This window comes from Pristiophorus japonicus, chromosome 18 (genome assembly GCF_044704955.1).
Source record: "Pristiophorus japonicus isolate sPriJap1 chromosome 18, sPriJap1.hap1, whole genome shotgun sequence".
Lineage (NCBI taxonomy): Eukaryota > Metazoa > Chordata > Chondrichthyes > Pristiophoridae > Pristiophorus > Pristiophorus japonicus.
The window spans coordinates 38128890-38143856 of NC_091994.1; the positions used below are offsets into that span (position 1 = coordinate 38128890).

Genomic DNA, 14967 nt, shown 5'->3' on the forward strand with positions numbered 1-14967 from the left:
AAACTGATGAACTGATTTTGCACCTTGTTTACTTCAGTGTCAGTACCTTACATTATGTGATTAGACATAGCAGCCACTGGTAACCCAGCAGAAGTTGATGACTTCAGGAATAGAGGGGAGAAATTCTGTTTTCAAAAAAATCGATGTTTTATCTGTGTTTTATGACTAATCCAAATAAATAAAATTGTCACTATTAATTTATCAGATTTGGTTTTCTTGGTTAAGTGGATTGGGAGCATTAAAACTCTGGAGTATCTTAATTCAACCATATACTTAGATTTCTTAAAGGATATGCATAAAATGTATTTACAACAATTGATTTAGAAGTTTATATATGCAATTAATTTTTAATCTGGTATGGCAGTCCACTCTTAACTGACCTTTGGTTTACTTGAAATCAAGTATGGTTCCATAAATGCCTATGAGAGCTTGTCGTAATTGCCTTTCACCACATCCTGCGCATGAAATGTGGTGAAATTAAAGGTTCATGGGAGGAGAAAGCCTGTTTCTTTTGGTCAAGCTGCATTGAAAAGAGGTTAGAAACACTCTTTCACAAACCTAATCTGAAAATTCAGGCACAAATCTGAGGTGCAAATGCTATCCTCATAGGTGGTTATACATTGATTAAGCACTGATCAAGTGAGTGAAACTGATCTAGGGAACTATGGTATTCAGGAAGTAAGGTCAGAGTTGTAGTGCAGCAAAGTTTTAAAAACAGGACGTATTTTAATTTGTGACTTTTCCAAACTGTCTACCATAGTTCCCTAGATCAGTTTCACTCACTTGATCAGTGCTTTTCCAAACTGGTTTGTACATGCATAAAGATTATGGTATCCCTCCTCCGAAAGATGCTGACAATTGTGGTGGTAATTTTGCTATCTTGGCTGAGAACTACTACCAGGTTAAATAAGTATATTTAAAAAAAAAATCAATTGATGGTGTTTATAGTTGTTTTTAAAAGAACACTCCTAAATTATCTTTTTATATTGATTTATAGGGCAGTAGATGCAGCGTACCTTGTTAGTTCCATTATTGTAAAACTCAACTTGATTGCATTACCATAATGCTGGAATTGTGTAGTTGAAATTTGTATCTTGACTTTAATGTCCAATTACAGAATAGAAACTTGGATTACTACACCAATATTTCATGTAATCAGGCTCTTGAAGGAGTCAGACTTCACTGGCATATGTCCATCATAAGCATTTCTATAATGGACCAGAATACCTGGAGTGTGACTAGAATTATGTGACATTTCTATTCTGAAAGCTTATGGAATCATGGAATGATACAGCGCAGAAAGGGGCCATTCGCGCTCAAAGAGCTATCCAGTTAGTCCTGCTCTCCTGCTTTTTCCGCTTAGCCCTGTAATTTTATTGCCCTTTTAAGTATTTATCCAATTCCCTTTGAAAGTGACTGTTGAATCTGTTTCCACCACCCTTTCAGGCTGTTCACAACAACTCACTGCATTCAAAAGAAATCCTTATGTCGCTTCCAGTGTTCCCCCTAATTTTTTTTTGGGTGCACAGCCCATTTAAAATTTCGCGCATCAGTGAAATGTAGCATTGAAAAGCCAGTGATCGGCCTGCGTGGGACCTCCGGGAACATTGGTTGCCTCTAATTCTTTTGCCTGTCCCCTTAAATCTGTGTCCTCTGGTTACTGTCTCTTCTGCCACTGGAAGCAGTTTCTCCTTATTTACTCTATCAAAAATGTTCATGATTTTGAACACCTTTATCAGATCGCCTCTTAACCTTCTCTGCTCTAAGGAGAACAACCAAAGCTTCTCCAGTCTATCCTCATAACTGAAGTCCCTCATCACTGGAACCATTCTAGTAAATCTTCTGTACCTTCTCCAAAGGCTTCACGTCGTTCCTAAAGTGTGGTGCCCCGATTCGGACACAATACTCCAGCTGGGGCTGAATTGAGTGTTTTATGTAGATTTAGCATTAATATGTATCAAAAAGACGTTGGCGTCCTCGACCAGGCCAACATCCCCATCACTGAAGCACTGACCACACTTGATCAGATCCGCTGGGCAGGCCACATTGTTTGCATGCCAGACACGAGACTCCCAAAGCAAGCGCTCTACTCGGAACTCCTTCACGGCAAATGAGCCAAAGGTGTGCAGAGGAAATGTTACAAGGACGCCCTCAAAGCCTCCCTGATAAAGTGCAACATCCCCACTGACACCTGGGAGTCTCTGGCCAAAGACCGTCCTAAGTGGAGGAAGTGCATCCGGGAGGGCGCTGAGCACCTCGAGTCTCATCGCCGAGAGCATGCAGAAATCAAGCGCAGGCAGCGGAAAGAGCATGCGGCAAACCTTTCCCTCAACAACCTGTGGTTCTCGTATTGGACTGTTCAGCCACCTAAGGACTCATTTTTAGAGTGGAAGCAAGCCTTCCTTGATTCCAAGGGACTGCCTATGATGATGATGTATCAAAAAGTCCTAAAATGGCCCCCTGGGGAATGCCACTGTATACTTCCTTCCAGTCTGAGAAACAACCGTTCACCACTATTCTCTGCTTTCAGTCCCTTAGCCAGTTCTGTATCCGCACTGCCACTGTCCCTTTAATCCCATGGGCTTTCATTTTGCTAACAAGTCTATTATGTGGTACTTTATCAAATGCTTTTAAAAGTCCATATACACAACATCAACCACACTGCCCTCGTCAATCCTCTCCATTACTTCATTGAAGAACTCGAAGTTAGTCAAAGCTAAGAATATTGATAGAATTACTCTGGACTCAATTTTAGTCATCCTGTCTTAATTACAGATGCTGCTAAATTGAGGCTGGCCACCTAGTTTACTTACCGTTCATGAGATGTTGCCTCAATGATGCCTCCAGTTGATCCTGTTGAAATGTATAAACTAGAATGGTACCAAGTTTGATCTCCATTTCTGCTGAGTTAGCTAATTTCAGCTGTGGTGATTGTAGGGGGTGATGCACTTGGCGTTGGGGCCTTTGGGTTGGGGAAATGAGGGGAGGGGAAAGTTGAATAGGGCTCCCAGTCCAATCTCTGTCCAGTGACAATTGTTGGAAACTGCTTGTGTGGACATCATGACTGGTTTCATGGTGCAGCCTCCATAGTCAAATAGCCTGCCAACACTCACTGTGGAAACACAAATATGAATATTACTCACTGAGGCTAGGTACTGGGAGGTACTTGTGGGGCCATATCCCAGGAAGAAGTCAAAGCCTTCAGGAGGAGAGGGGAAAATAAAAAGTAAAATTCGTGTGACAACCATTTTACTCTGGAGGAATATTTGGTTAAAGTATGTACTGTTTGTGACTTCAGCTTTGTGAAAGATGTGTTTGGAATGTTTAAATAGGTTATTTGACAGCCATCTTGAATCTTATTCTGACTGACTTACTGCTGGGACCAGTGCTGAAGATTTGTCTCAACACTTCTCAAATCCTCTGCAGTTTCTTATCAATTGTCTAATGTACTCCATGTTTTAGTTTTGAAATTAGATGGGACTACAAGCATTTGCCATTTTGAGAAATTGTTTGTTTTGGGAAGAGAAATCAAAGTAACAGGGCAGAAGTTAGTAAACAACAATGTTTGTTACTGCTAAGTTGGCTAGGAATGTTAGCGAGACCCAGTTTACTTGTCCTGTGGTAACCTGATATATGGGGGCGGGGGGGGGGGGTTCTTGTCCAATGTTACGTGTAAGATGTTTCTACTTGGACCAGCTTGCATGCTTTCTTTAAGCATACTGTTTTGATCTGACTAGCTCAGGACAATAAGGAATTTTGCATAGCAGTGTTTCAATCTAGTCTGAACATTGCTGCCCTTGTAATCCCACTTTGCAGATTCTGCCACCCATTTTGTATACTCGTGTTTGGATGTGTCGTTTTACGATTGAGGAAGAATGCCAGATTATTCTAGTTGCGGTTATCCTCATTCTGTAACTGTAGTTCAGCTGCACCATGTCTACTCCCTTTTTTCATGTCCATCTTTTTGGATCTGCTGAATCTTTTATCCCTAGCATTTGTCATAGGTTGAACCTGACTGTTCATATCCTCGGTGTCATATTTGACCCTGAAATGAGATTCCGGCCACACATCAGCAGCATAACTAAAACTGCCTACTTCCACCTCTGTAATATTGCCCATCTCTACCCCTGCCTCACTCAGCTCATCTGCTTCTGAAGCCCTCATCCATGCCTTTTTTACCTCTAAATTTGACTACTCCAACGCATTCCTGGCCAGCCTCCCATATTCCACACTACGTAAACCTGAGATCATCCAAAACTCGGCAGCCCTTTTCCTAACTCGAATCAAGTCTTGCTCACCCATCACCCCTGTGATCGCTGACCTACATTGGCTCCCGGTTAAACAACTGCTCGATTTCAAAATTCTCATCCTTGTTTACAAATCCCTCCATGGCCTCGCCCCTCCCTATCTCTCTCATCTCCTTCAGCCTTACAACCCCCGAGATGTCTGTGCTCCTCAAATTCTGCCCTCTTGAGCATCCCTGTTTATAATCACTCAACCATTGATGACTGTCCTTTAGCTGCCAAGGCTCCACGCTCTGGAACTCCCTCCCTAAACATCTCCACCTCTCGACCTCTTTTTCCTCCTTTAAGATGTTCCTTAAAACCTACCTCTTTAAACAAACTTTTGGTCATCTGCCGTAATTTCTTCGTGTGTCAAATTTATTTGTTTTGTCTTCTAACACTCCTGTGAAGCACCTTGGGGCGTTTTACTACGTTAAAGGTACTATATAAATACATTGTTGTTGTTTTAAAAGTTGTGTGTGGCCTACTTTTGGGTCTCTGCTGGCTCTGCCTATGAAGAATGGAGGATATGGCTCACAACAAAACCTTTTATGAGGATAGGGAACAACACAATATAAGTATGGAAAAGCTCTTAAAGGCATGTTGTTACTGCTGGGCATAGTGGTTTTTTTTTTAAATTCATAGCCAATCGTTCCAATTCTTTGTCAAATCACAAACGCCAGAGGTCACCTTGGGCCCATTCAAGGATCACTCTGCGCCAATGCTCTTAGCCAAAAGGCCAAGAGCCACTGCACCGTTCCTGGAAGTACTGCAATACCAGGTTCGTGCCATGGAGGTGGATGGATCAGGTCCCCCACACACCTCCGTGGAGGTGGATGGGTCAGGTCCCCCACACACTTCCGTGGAGGTGGATGGGTCAAGCCACCCCACCCACCTCCTATTTCCAAAAAAGCAAGCATATACCTTCCTGATCCAGGGAGAACCACCTTGGGGTTATGGTGGTTACTCCCCTGTCAGGTCAGTTACGCATGATCTTAGCCAAAAGGCCGAGAAGCGGTACTGCTGGGCATAGTGTTGCTGCTGGTAGTCACTGTAGTCCAACAGAAATGTCCTATTTGTGTGTGAATTGAATGACATTTATAGAATGAAAAAGACTGTCAATAGCATGAAATGTTACATTCTATTGGCCCATTTCTAAAACACTTAAGAAGCAGATGAAGTTGTGGTGAATTCAAGTTGGCAATTTTTTTTTTTCTAAGTTCAGAGATGACGATCACTGTTGCGTGTCTGATTATTAGAAAGGTCTGATTTTTTAGGTGGTTTGGCTTTATTTTCCAAATGGCAAATTCTTTAGATGTCCTCATGGCAAGAATCTTCCCCATTTCATAAATGATTTTATTAGGTGTGAGGAATAGATGACTGAAGACTGGTTTATGGTTACTAAGTTTAAATTCTGTGTGTAGTTGAGGGATTTCCTCTTCCCTTTATTCCTCATGCTTACATATAATGGACTGGTTGAAATTGGCACCTTCCCATTTAGGAAGTTATTGTTGTAAATGTTCCCCGTAGCCTGCTGTAAGGTATCGAGCAGTGTAACTAGACTGGCCCACGGGTATATGGTGCGAGTGCTCCTCATGCTGTGTGCTGAAGTTTACCCCAGTTGTATTTCTGGGTTTCGAAGTTGAAATACTTTCAGCTGTGTGGTTTTTAGTTTTGTATTATCCCTGCAGCACAGCAAATAAACCTAACCTCCCAAACCAAAAACCAATCTTGCTGCCATCAGTCACATTAGCAGTCCAGCTGGGTTGTAGATTCTCCCAGATCTGCTCGCAATGCATCCATGAATTTGAACTTTCTGCTGCTGCCATCTGTTTCCCAGTTTTTGTGTTTTCGAAATGCTGACGTTTTTAATTGAACATCGATATTTGTTGCCATTTCCTTTGTCAGTAAAATGTTACAAAACTCATTAGCTTCCATTGTGGGATGACTTTGCACTTAGAAATATTTAATGATGCAATACCTTTTTTAAACTAATTTCACATGCTGTATTTTGTAAAATGGAATAAGCAATTTATTTTTGCTAAAGTGTTGCAACTGCATTTTGCTCGATCGTGAGGAACTACTCTCTGCATTTTAATCTTGGTGAGGGGGGTGGTTCTATTTGCAACATTTGCTGCAGTAATCCTGCACTTTAAAAATGAATGCTCCATATGTTTACATAATTGAATTAGAATGTTATGTTCATTGACACATTTTATTTTAGGAGCTGGTAAAGAATTGTATGTTCTAATTTGAAAGTGGTTGTAAACAAAACTGTGTTTGCAGCAGCCTGTATATGTGAAGCCTGAAGACTAATAGACAGCTGTTATTTTTACATGACAAAATAAGCCTCTGTTGCCTTCTGTTCTATGCATTTTCACAATTAATTCTTGAGAATAGTGCATTGTATTTTTCAACCCTGATTGAGGTTAGTCTGACACGAAAGCAAAATACTGAGGATGCCAAAGTTAGTCTGATATTGTTACTCGGGATGTCAATATAGTGCATCAAATGAAACATTCATAGTTAAACTAAGATATCCAGTAGTACAATTATAGATTTGTTCTTCCAAATTTGTGTGTCTGGAGAGAGGATTTTGGGCTATATAACAGAAGGGTGAAATAGTGCTGATTTAAAGTCTAAGACTTAAATGGGAGTCATTTAAAGTGATGAATTAAGAAACAAAAAATAATTTGTTCATCTTCCAAAGATTATTTTTTTTTTCCAAATGATGTTATTCACATGATTATAACTGACCTTTTACAAGGTCCCCAGGGAATTGGTATTTTGGTCATGGTGATATTCAGTATTATGGCTCATATATTCATTTACGATGCACATGGTAGGCTGCACATTACATTAGTGGCTTAGACCAACCTTTAAGGTTTGAACAATTTTAGTTGCATAATGGAATAGTAGTGTAAACTCCTCCACATTATAACTTACCTGAAGTGATGACAGTACTTTGTATTACCTGAAGATTTATTTTACTGATTTCATATTGTACCCTGAATCCATTGATCAAAGGATTTGTATAATGTAGAACTGACTCATTTCATGGTCAATGTTTTAGCTATATCAACATATTGTTGGAGCCCTGAAAAATATTTGTTTACACTATATGCCTGTTGGACAGAAATACACCATATACTATTTAGGTCATTTTAAAAACAGCTTTTAGTTGATGCACGTTGTAATGCCATAGAATAAATTTCTTTTTACAGACAATTTTGTATTTTACTGCAAGTTGTTAATGTGCATCCTCAATATAGCCGAAGCACAACAGTCAACCTTGGCTTAGTAGTAGCACGCATGCCTAAATCAGGAGGTTTTGGGTTGAAGCCCCACTCCAAGGCTTGAGCATATAATCTAGGTGGATATTTAACTGTATTATTAAGGGAATGCTGCACTGTCAAAGGTGCCGTTTTACAGATGAGCTTTCCTTGGTAGATGTAAATGATCCTATACACTATTCGATGAAGTGCAAAAGAGTTCTGGTGTCCTGGCCAACATTGATCTCTCAACCAACACCATTTATATATAAAATAAAAGATTATTTGGACATTTGGCTCATTGCTGTTTGTGAGACGTTGCCTGCATTAAATCAGTGACGACACTTCAAAAGTGCTTAGTTGACTATGAAGCCCCACACCCTGAAGATGTGAAAGGTGCTGTACAAATGCAAGTTCTTCTTTCTCTCTTTTGCACATTGGCCAAGGAGCTTTAATAGCATGCAAAGATAAACGTTGATATAGTCCAGGTTCGGATGCAAACAGCAAAAGTTTGGATGAGTGACATTTTGTACTGACTGGAACTGGGATGGTCAGTGAGTAGAGCTTTGTAGTTAAGCTGGGATGGGACTACGGCATGGACGAGAGTTTTGGGAGTGGTGGGGAAAAGGTAGGAATGGAAGCAGTGGAAGTTATTGTGATGGATTGGTTGTGGTGTTTGAAATTCAATTTAATAGCATTACAGTGTGGATTCATTTGTATGTGTTCAATATTTGAAGCAACGTAACTTTTTATAGTAAACATAAATGGGAGATGCTAGTATTGTATTACGCAGTTCCTCGTATCGAGGATGATTTTCTTCCACACCAAAAAGGGATGAGTTCACAGGTGTTTCAATGAGGTACCTGACATTCTAGGTCCCGAACTACAGATTGAAGGGTGGAAGATGCCTGTGCGTGGATTCTTTTAACGAGGGGTGGACGTTGCACACCAGCCACCACACGGGCTTGACGGAGCTAGGTCTTGATCCAGTGGCAAGGGTTAACCAAGACGACCGGAGACCAAGCTCTGCTGCATGGACCTAGTGCGCACACATACTCCTACTATCCATAGATCGCAGTGAGGGCTAGCCCATGCTGCCCCTGCAGCCTCGCTTCTTCTGAGCCCCGAACCTTCACCTCTCCTCCTGGGCCCCGATCATGACGCTCCTGGGCCCCAATCTCTTACCGTTCCTCCGCCCCGACTAAAAATGGAGCAGTCAGTAAAAGGACATCAATTAGTCTCCTCTTATCTTGGAGACATCAAATATCAACACACTGTTATTTTAAATATAAAAATATTAAACCCCAGCCTAGTAACATCAACAGAAACAAACGGCAACTAACAGAATGAACACGATTCAGTAGGGATGTAAATAACAGCAGCAGTAACAGCAGAATCCAAACCCTGCACTCACTTGTGAACTCGTTGGTGTGTCAGCAGGGTGGATGACTGAGTGAATCCCTTCCCACACACTGAGCAGGGGAACGGTCTCTCCCCAGTGTGAACTCGCTGGTGTTTTAGCAGGTCAGATGGCCGATTGAATCCTTTCCCACACCTTGAGCAGGTGAATGGTCTCTCTCCAGTGTGAACTCGCTGGTGAGTCAGCAGGTTGGATGAGTAAGTGAATCCCTTCCCACACGTGGAGCAGGTGAATGGTCTCTCCCCAGTGTGAACTCGCTGGTGTATCAAATTGGAGACAAGTCTCGCCAGTTAACCTGGTCCTACCTCCTTGTACCTCGTATTACTTCGAAGTGGCAAATTTAGCAGTATGCCAGCTGTGGGAGCGCAAGCCCGCATTTCTGAAACTCTTTGCTTCGGTGCAGTCTGGAGATATCGAAAGGGTTAAAAGTTGGAAGATTCAAGATTGGATTGAAACAGGATGAATGGATCAAAATAGGCTGCTAGACGATATGGAGTTATTTAACCATTGAAATGCGAAGCTGGTCATTTATCTGTATGTTCAGTATTTGAGTGTACCTTTGTTACTATGATCTGGTTTGTGTATAGTAGTTCAGAAAGCAGTTAGTCATGATTTCAGGACACTGCCATTGTCTGCATGTTAATTGTCTAAATGTACTATGCAAAGTTAAAAGGCTTTTTTGGTATAAAGATGAGAGTTGGACACACATTAGACACTGGACATTCGGAAGGTGTGTGCCTCAAGTAACCATTGGAAATCGGAGCAAGCAGAAAGTTGGCTTGTTTAGTGTTTGTGTTTTAGTAACTTTCATACTTGGTTTGAATAGTATGAATGTCTGAATAAAAGACCTGATCCTGCCATTACTACAACTGAATGTGTGTGTGTTATTTGACGTTTAAAGCAACGAAGTGAAAAGAGCAAGAAAGCTGTACAACACCAGCAACTATGTCTACCCAGCCTCTAACTTGTTCTAGTAGCTATGGAATTTACGTGGCTGGTGCAGTTGAGTTTCTGGTCAATGGCAACCCCTGGGATGTTGATGGTGAGGGACTCTCGGTGATGGTAATGCTAATGCTAATGAAAGTCACTGGGAGGTGGTTATGCTATCTCTCATTGAAGATGCTTGACGTGTGTGGTGTGAATGTTATTTGCCACTTATCAGCCCAAGCCTGGAGGCTATACAGCTCCTGTTTCATGTGGGCATGACATCCTTGTTATCTGAGGAACTGCGAATGGACTGTGCAATCATTAGTGAAGAGCCCCATTTGTGACCTTTTTAGATGGAGGGAAGGCCACTGATGGAGCAGCAGAAGGTAGTTGGGCCTGAGGAACTCCTGCATAGATGAACTGGGCTAAAATGATTGGCCTCCAACATCCTCATTGACCTCCGTTTTACTCTGGCTCCTTGGTGTGCAACATTTGGTTGAATGCTGCCAATGTCGAGGATAGACACTCTTGCATTACCTGAGGATGTAGTTTGGGTTCTTCATTCGAAACACCTGTGAACTCATCCTTTTTTGACGTGGAAGCAAGTCATCCTCGTTTTGAGGGACTGCCTATGATGCTGATGACCTCTGGAATTCAGTTCTTGTGCCCATGCTACTGGTGCCTCTGTATTCATTGGTCCCCATGTTTTTCGCTTGAACTGCTGCTGGTCAGAGGCAGCTTAAGAACAGACATTAAATTTTTGCATATGTGCATACACTCTGTTGGTTATACTCATCATTCATGATGTTGCAAAAGAGGATAATTCTGGAGAAACCATCTTTTCTCAGTCACTCTCACTTTTAAATAAAGGCTGAGAGGCTCTTCATTTCTTTCTGTAAAAATTATTTCTCAATAATGCAATGCCTGTTTGAGACTGGAATAGTGGCGTATGTGGAATCTGTATGGGTGGAGCTGCGGAATACCAAAGGGCAGAAAACGCTAGTGGGAGTTGTGTACAGACTACCAAACAGTAGTAGTGAGGTTGGGGACAGCATCAAACAAGAAATTAGGGATGCGTGCAATAAAGGTACGGCAGTTATCAAGGGCGACTTTAATCTACATAGAGATTGGGCTAACCAAACTGGTAGCAATACGATGGTAGAGGATTTCCTTGAGTGTATTGGCGATGGTTTATTGGACCAATATGTTGAGGAACCAACTAGAGGGCTGACCATCCTAGACTGGGTGATGTGTAATGAGAAAGGACTAATTAGCAATCTTGTTGTTCGAGGCCCCTTGGGGAAGAGTGACCATAATATGGTAGAATTCCTCATTAAGATGGAGAGTGACACAGTTAATTCAGAGACTAGGGTCCTGAACTTAAGGAAAGGTAACTTCGATGGTATGAGATGTGAATTGGCTAGAATAGACTGGCAAATGATACTTAAAGGGTTGACGGTGGATAGGCAATGGCAAACATTTAAAGATCACATGGATGAACTTCAACAATTGTACATCCCTGTCTGGAGTAAAAATAAAACTGGGTAGGTGGCTCAACTGTGGCTAACAAGGGAAATTAAGGATAGTGTTAGATCCAAGGAAGAGGCATATAATTTCGCTAGAAAAAGCAACAAACCTGAGGACTGGGAGAAATTTAGAATTCAGCAGAGGAGGACAAAGAGTTTAATTAGGAGGGGGAAAATAGAGTATGAGAGGAAACTTGCCGGGAATATAAAAACTGGCTGCAAAAGCTTCTATAGATATGTGAAGAGAAAAAGATTAGTGAAGACAAACGTAGGTTCCTTGCAGTCAGATTCAGGTGAATTTATAATGGGGAACAAAGAATGGCAGACCAGTTGAACAAATACTTTGGTTCTGTCTTCACGAAGGAAGACACAAATAACCTGGAAGTACAAGGGGACCAAGGGTCTAGTGAGAAGGAGGAACTGAAGGATATCCTTATTAGGTGGGAAATTGTGTTAGGGAAATTGATGGGATTGAAGACTGATAAATTCCCAGGGCCTGATGCTCTGCACCCCAGAATACTTAAGGAAGTGACCCTAGAAATAGTGGATGCATTGGTGATCATTTTCCAACAGTCTATCGACTATGGATCAGTTCCTATGGACTGGAGGGTAGCTGATGTAACACCACTTTTTAAAAAAAAAAGGAGGGAGAGAGAAAATGGGTAATTATAGACCGGTTAGCCTGACATCAGTAATGGGGAAAATGTTGGAATCAGTTATTAAAGATGAAATAACAGTGCATTTAGAAAGCAGTGACAGGATCGGTCCAAGTCAACATGGATTTATGAAAGGGAAATCATGCTTGACAAATCTTCTGGAATTTTTTGAGGATGTAACTAGTAGAGTGGACAAGGGAAAACCAGTGGATATGGTGTATTTGGACTTTCAAAAGGCTTTTGACAAGGTCCCACACAAGAGATTGGTGTGCAAAATTAAAGCACATGGTATTGGGGGTAATGTACTGACGTGGATAGAGAACGGTTGGCAGACAGGAAGCAGAGAGTCGGGATAAATGGGTCCTTTTCAGAATGGTAGGCAGTGACTAGTGGGGTGCCGCAGGGCTCAGTGCTGGGACCCCAGCTCTTTACAATATACATTAATGATTTAGATGAAGGAATTTAGTGTAATATCTCCAAGTTTGCAGATGACACTAAACTGGGTGGCGTTGTGAGCTGCGAGGAGGATGCTAAGAGGCTGCAGGGTGACTTTGACAGGTTAGGTGAGTGGGCAAATGCATGGCAGTTGCAGTCTAATGTGGATAAATGTGAGGTTATCCACTTTGGGGGCAAAAACACGAAGGCAGAATATTATCTGAACGGTGGCAGATTAGGAAAAGGGAAGTTGCAACGAAACCTGGGTGTCATGGTACATCAGTCATTGAAAGTTGGCATGCAGGTACAGCAGGCGGTGAAGAAGGCAAATGGTATGTTGGCCTTCATAGCTAGGGGTTTTGAATATAAGAGCAGGGAGGTTTTACTGCAGTTGTACATGGCCTTGGTGAGGCCTCACCTGGAATATTGTGTTCAGTTTTGTTCTCCTAATCTGAGGAAGGACGTTCTTGCTATTGAATGAGTGCAGCGAAGATTCACCAGACTGATTCCCGGGATGGCAGGAATGACATATGAGGAGAGACTGGATCGACTGGGCCTTTATTCACTGGAGTTTAGAAGGATGAGAGGGGAACATATAAACATATAAAATTCTGACGGGACTGGACAGATTAGATACAGGAAGAATGTTCCCAATGTTGGGGAAGTTCAGAACCAGGGGACACAGTCTTAAGGATAAGCGGTAAGCCATTTAGGACTGAGATGAGGAGAAACTTCTTCACTCAGAGTTGTTGACCTGTGGAATTTCCTACCACAGAGAGTTGTTGATGCCAGTTCGTTAGATATATTCAAAAGGGAATTAGATGTGGCCCTTATAACTAAAGGGATCAAGGGGTCTGGAGAGAAAGCAGGAAAGGGGTACTGAGGTGAAAGATCAGCCATGATCTTATTGAATGGTGGTGCAGGCTCGAAGGGCCGAATGGCCTACTCCTGCACCTGTTTTCTATGTTTCTATGTAATGACTGATATTACAGGGAGCTGATTGTTTTCAAGATTGTCTGAATCCCAGTTATATAACTGTCTGCAATATGCCCTACATGTCTTTCATTTCTATTTGGTGTTTTGGAAAATTATATTCTGCTAAAAGTTGAGATCTTAACTGTTATTATTAGACGTGTGTGCAATTTAGGTGTCTATGACTTAAATAGGTGTTTTCTATGTGTTGAGACTTTTCTAATGAAAGGTCTTCTGGTACTATGCTGTGACGATGATAATGCACTGAGCTTTCCTGTATTTGGTGCACTTGCTGTAGTTATGGGTTGACTATTGCAGACACAGTTAATTTCAGTGACCTGTGGGTAAAGGCAATGTCAGGTGTAGCACGAAACCATACACATCAAAAGATCCCAATTTCAATTCCTGATCTATGTTGAGTTAGCTCATTTTAGCTGTGCAGCAGATGGGATGATGTGCTGTGTCCCTAGAAGAGTAACGAGTTTAAAAAAAAACGCCAGAATTTGCACTCTTGATTGCTGTCGCCTTTACTGGAAAGCGTGCATCTGTGGATTTTGGGTGGGAACAGAATCAGGCCAGGCATGATTGTGGTGAGTTTCACAGTCAGATAGCCTGCTGACGCTCATGGTCTACACTGAAATAGGAAGAATCACCACTTAGGTGAGGTACCAAAGGGATATTGCCACCCATGGAACAGTTCAGTCAGTAGCTATGGGAGAAAAAAGTTAGATTCAATAACATAGGGAATAAATGTCATACGGTACAAGTAACCCCTCAATATCCTGCTTTTAATTGTCAATTGTGCCATCTCTCTTAGGCTCTTCATTCTATGTTGTGATTTATTTGTCCTTTGTAGATCCTAAGGTGACATTATTGAAGTTTGTGAATGAGTATGTGTGTAATTGATGGGAAATAATTACTTTGTTACGCAATTGGAGTTTTTCTACAAAGTTCAAGTTTTCTCTCTGACTTGGTAAGGTAATCTTCTGACCTGCTAATATTTTACTGATGTGGTAACCCAGATAGTTTTAGTGGGTGTAAAGTGTGGTTTTGTGGTTTAAGAGCAGATTGCCTCAACCAATGTTCATTTTAATAAAATGTATGTTTTAAAGTAATTTTTGGAAATTTGGAAATAGGTGGTGTGAATTATGGTAAAAGTACTCACATTTAAAGTTGTGTTTTAAAACTGGTTCTTTAGTAATTTGCAGCAAATATTACCGGCTTGGAAATAACTCCAAGAAGGAGTTTGAGAACGAATTGCTCCTCTGCCTCGTTTGATGGAGCAAAGTCCTAATTTCTGTTTATTGTGTATTTATTCCTTGCAGACATTTTTAAAGCTGTTTCTTTCAACTTGGATGTTGGAGACCCAAGTCACACACACCTCCAAATTTTGAACCCTGTAGTGAATTACATAAGTTCACTTAATGCTGCTATTTTGTGTGCAGTTTTTTAATCAGTTTTCAGAATTCCTCTGAG

The 14967-nt window shown here is 41.4% G+C and overlaps 1 protein-coding gene and 1 non-coding gene across 5 annotated transcripts in view; one reads left to right on the forward strand and one right to left on the reverse strand.

Moving 5' to 3' along the window:
- LOC139229207 (phosphatidylinositol 4-phosphate 5-kinase type-1 gamma-like) overlaps window positions 1-14967 on the forward strand; it is a 123657-nt gene that overhangs the window by 8520 nt on the left and 100170 nt on the right. The gene's annotated exons all lie outside the window — the stretch shown is intronic.
- On the reverse strand, window positions 5111-5302 carry LOC139229525 (U2 spliceosomal RNA). Its single transcript, XR_011587731.1, has one exon. It is a non-coding gene; the product is annotated as a U2 spliceosomal RNA (small nuclear RNA).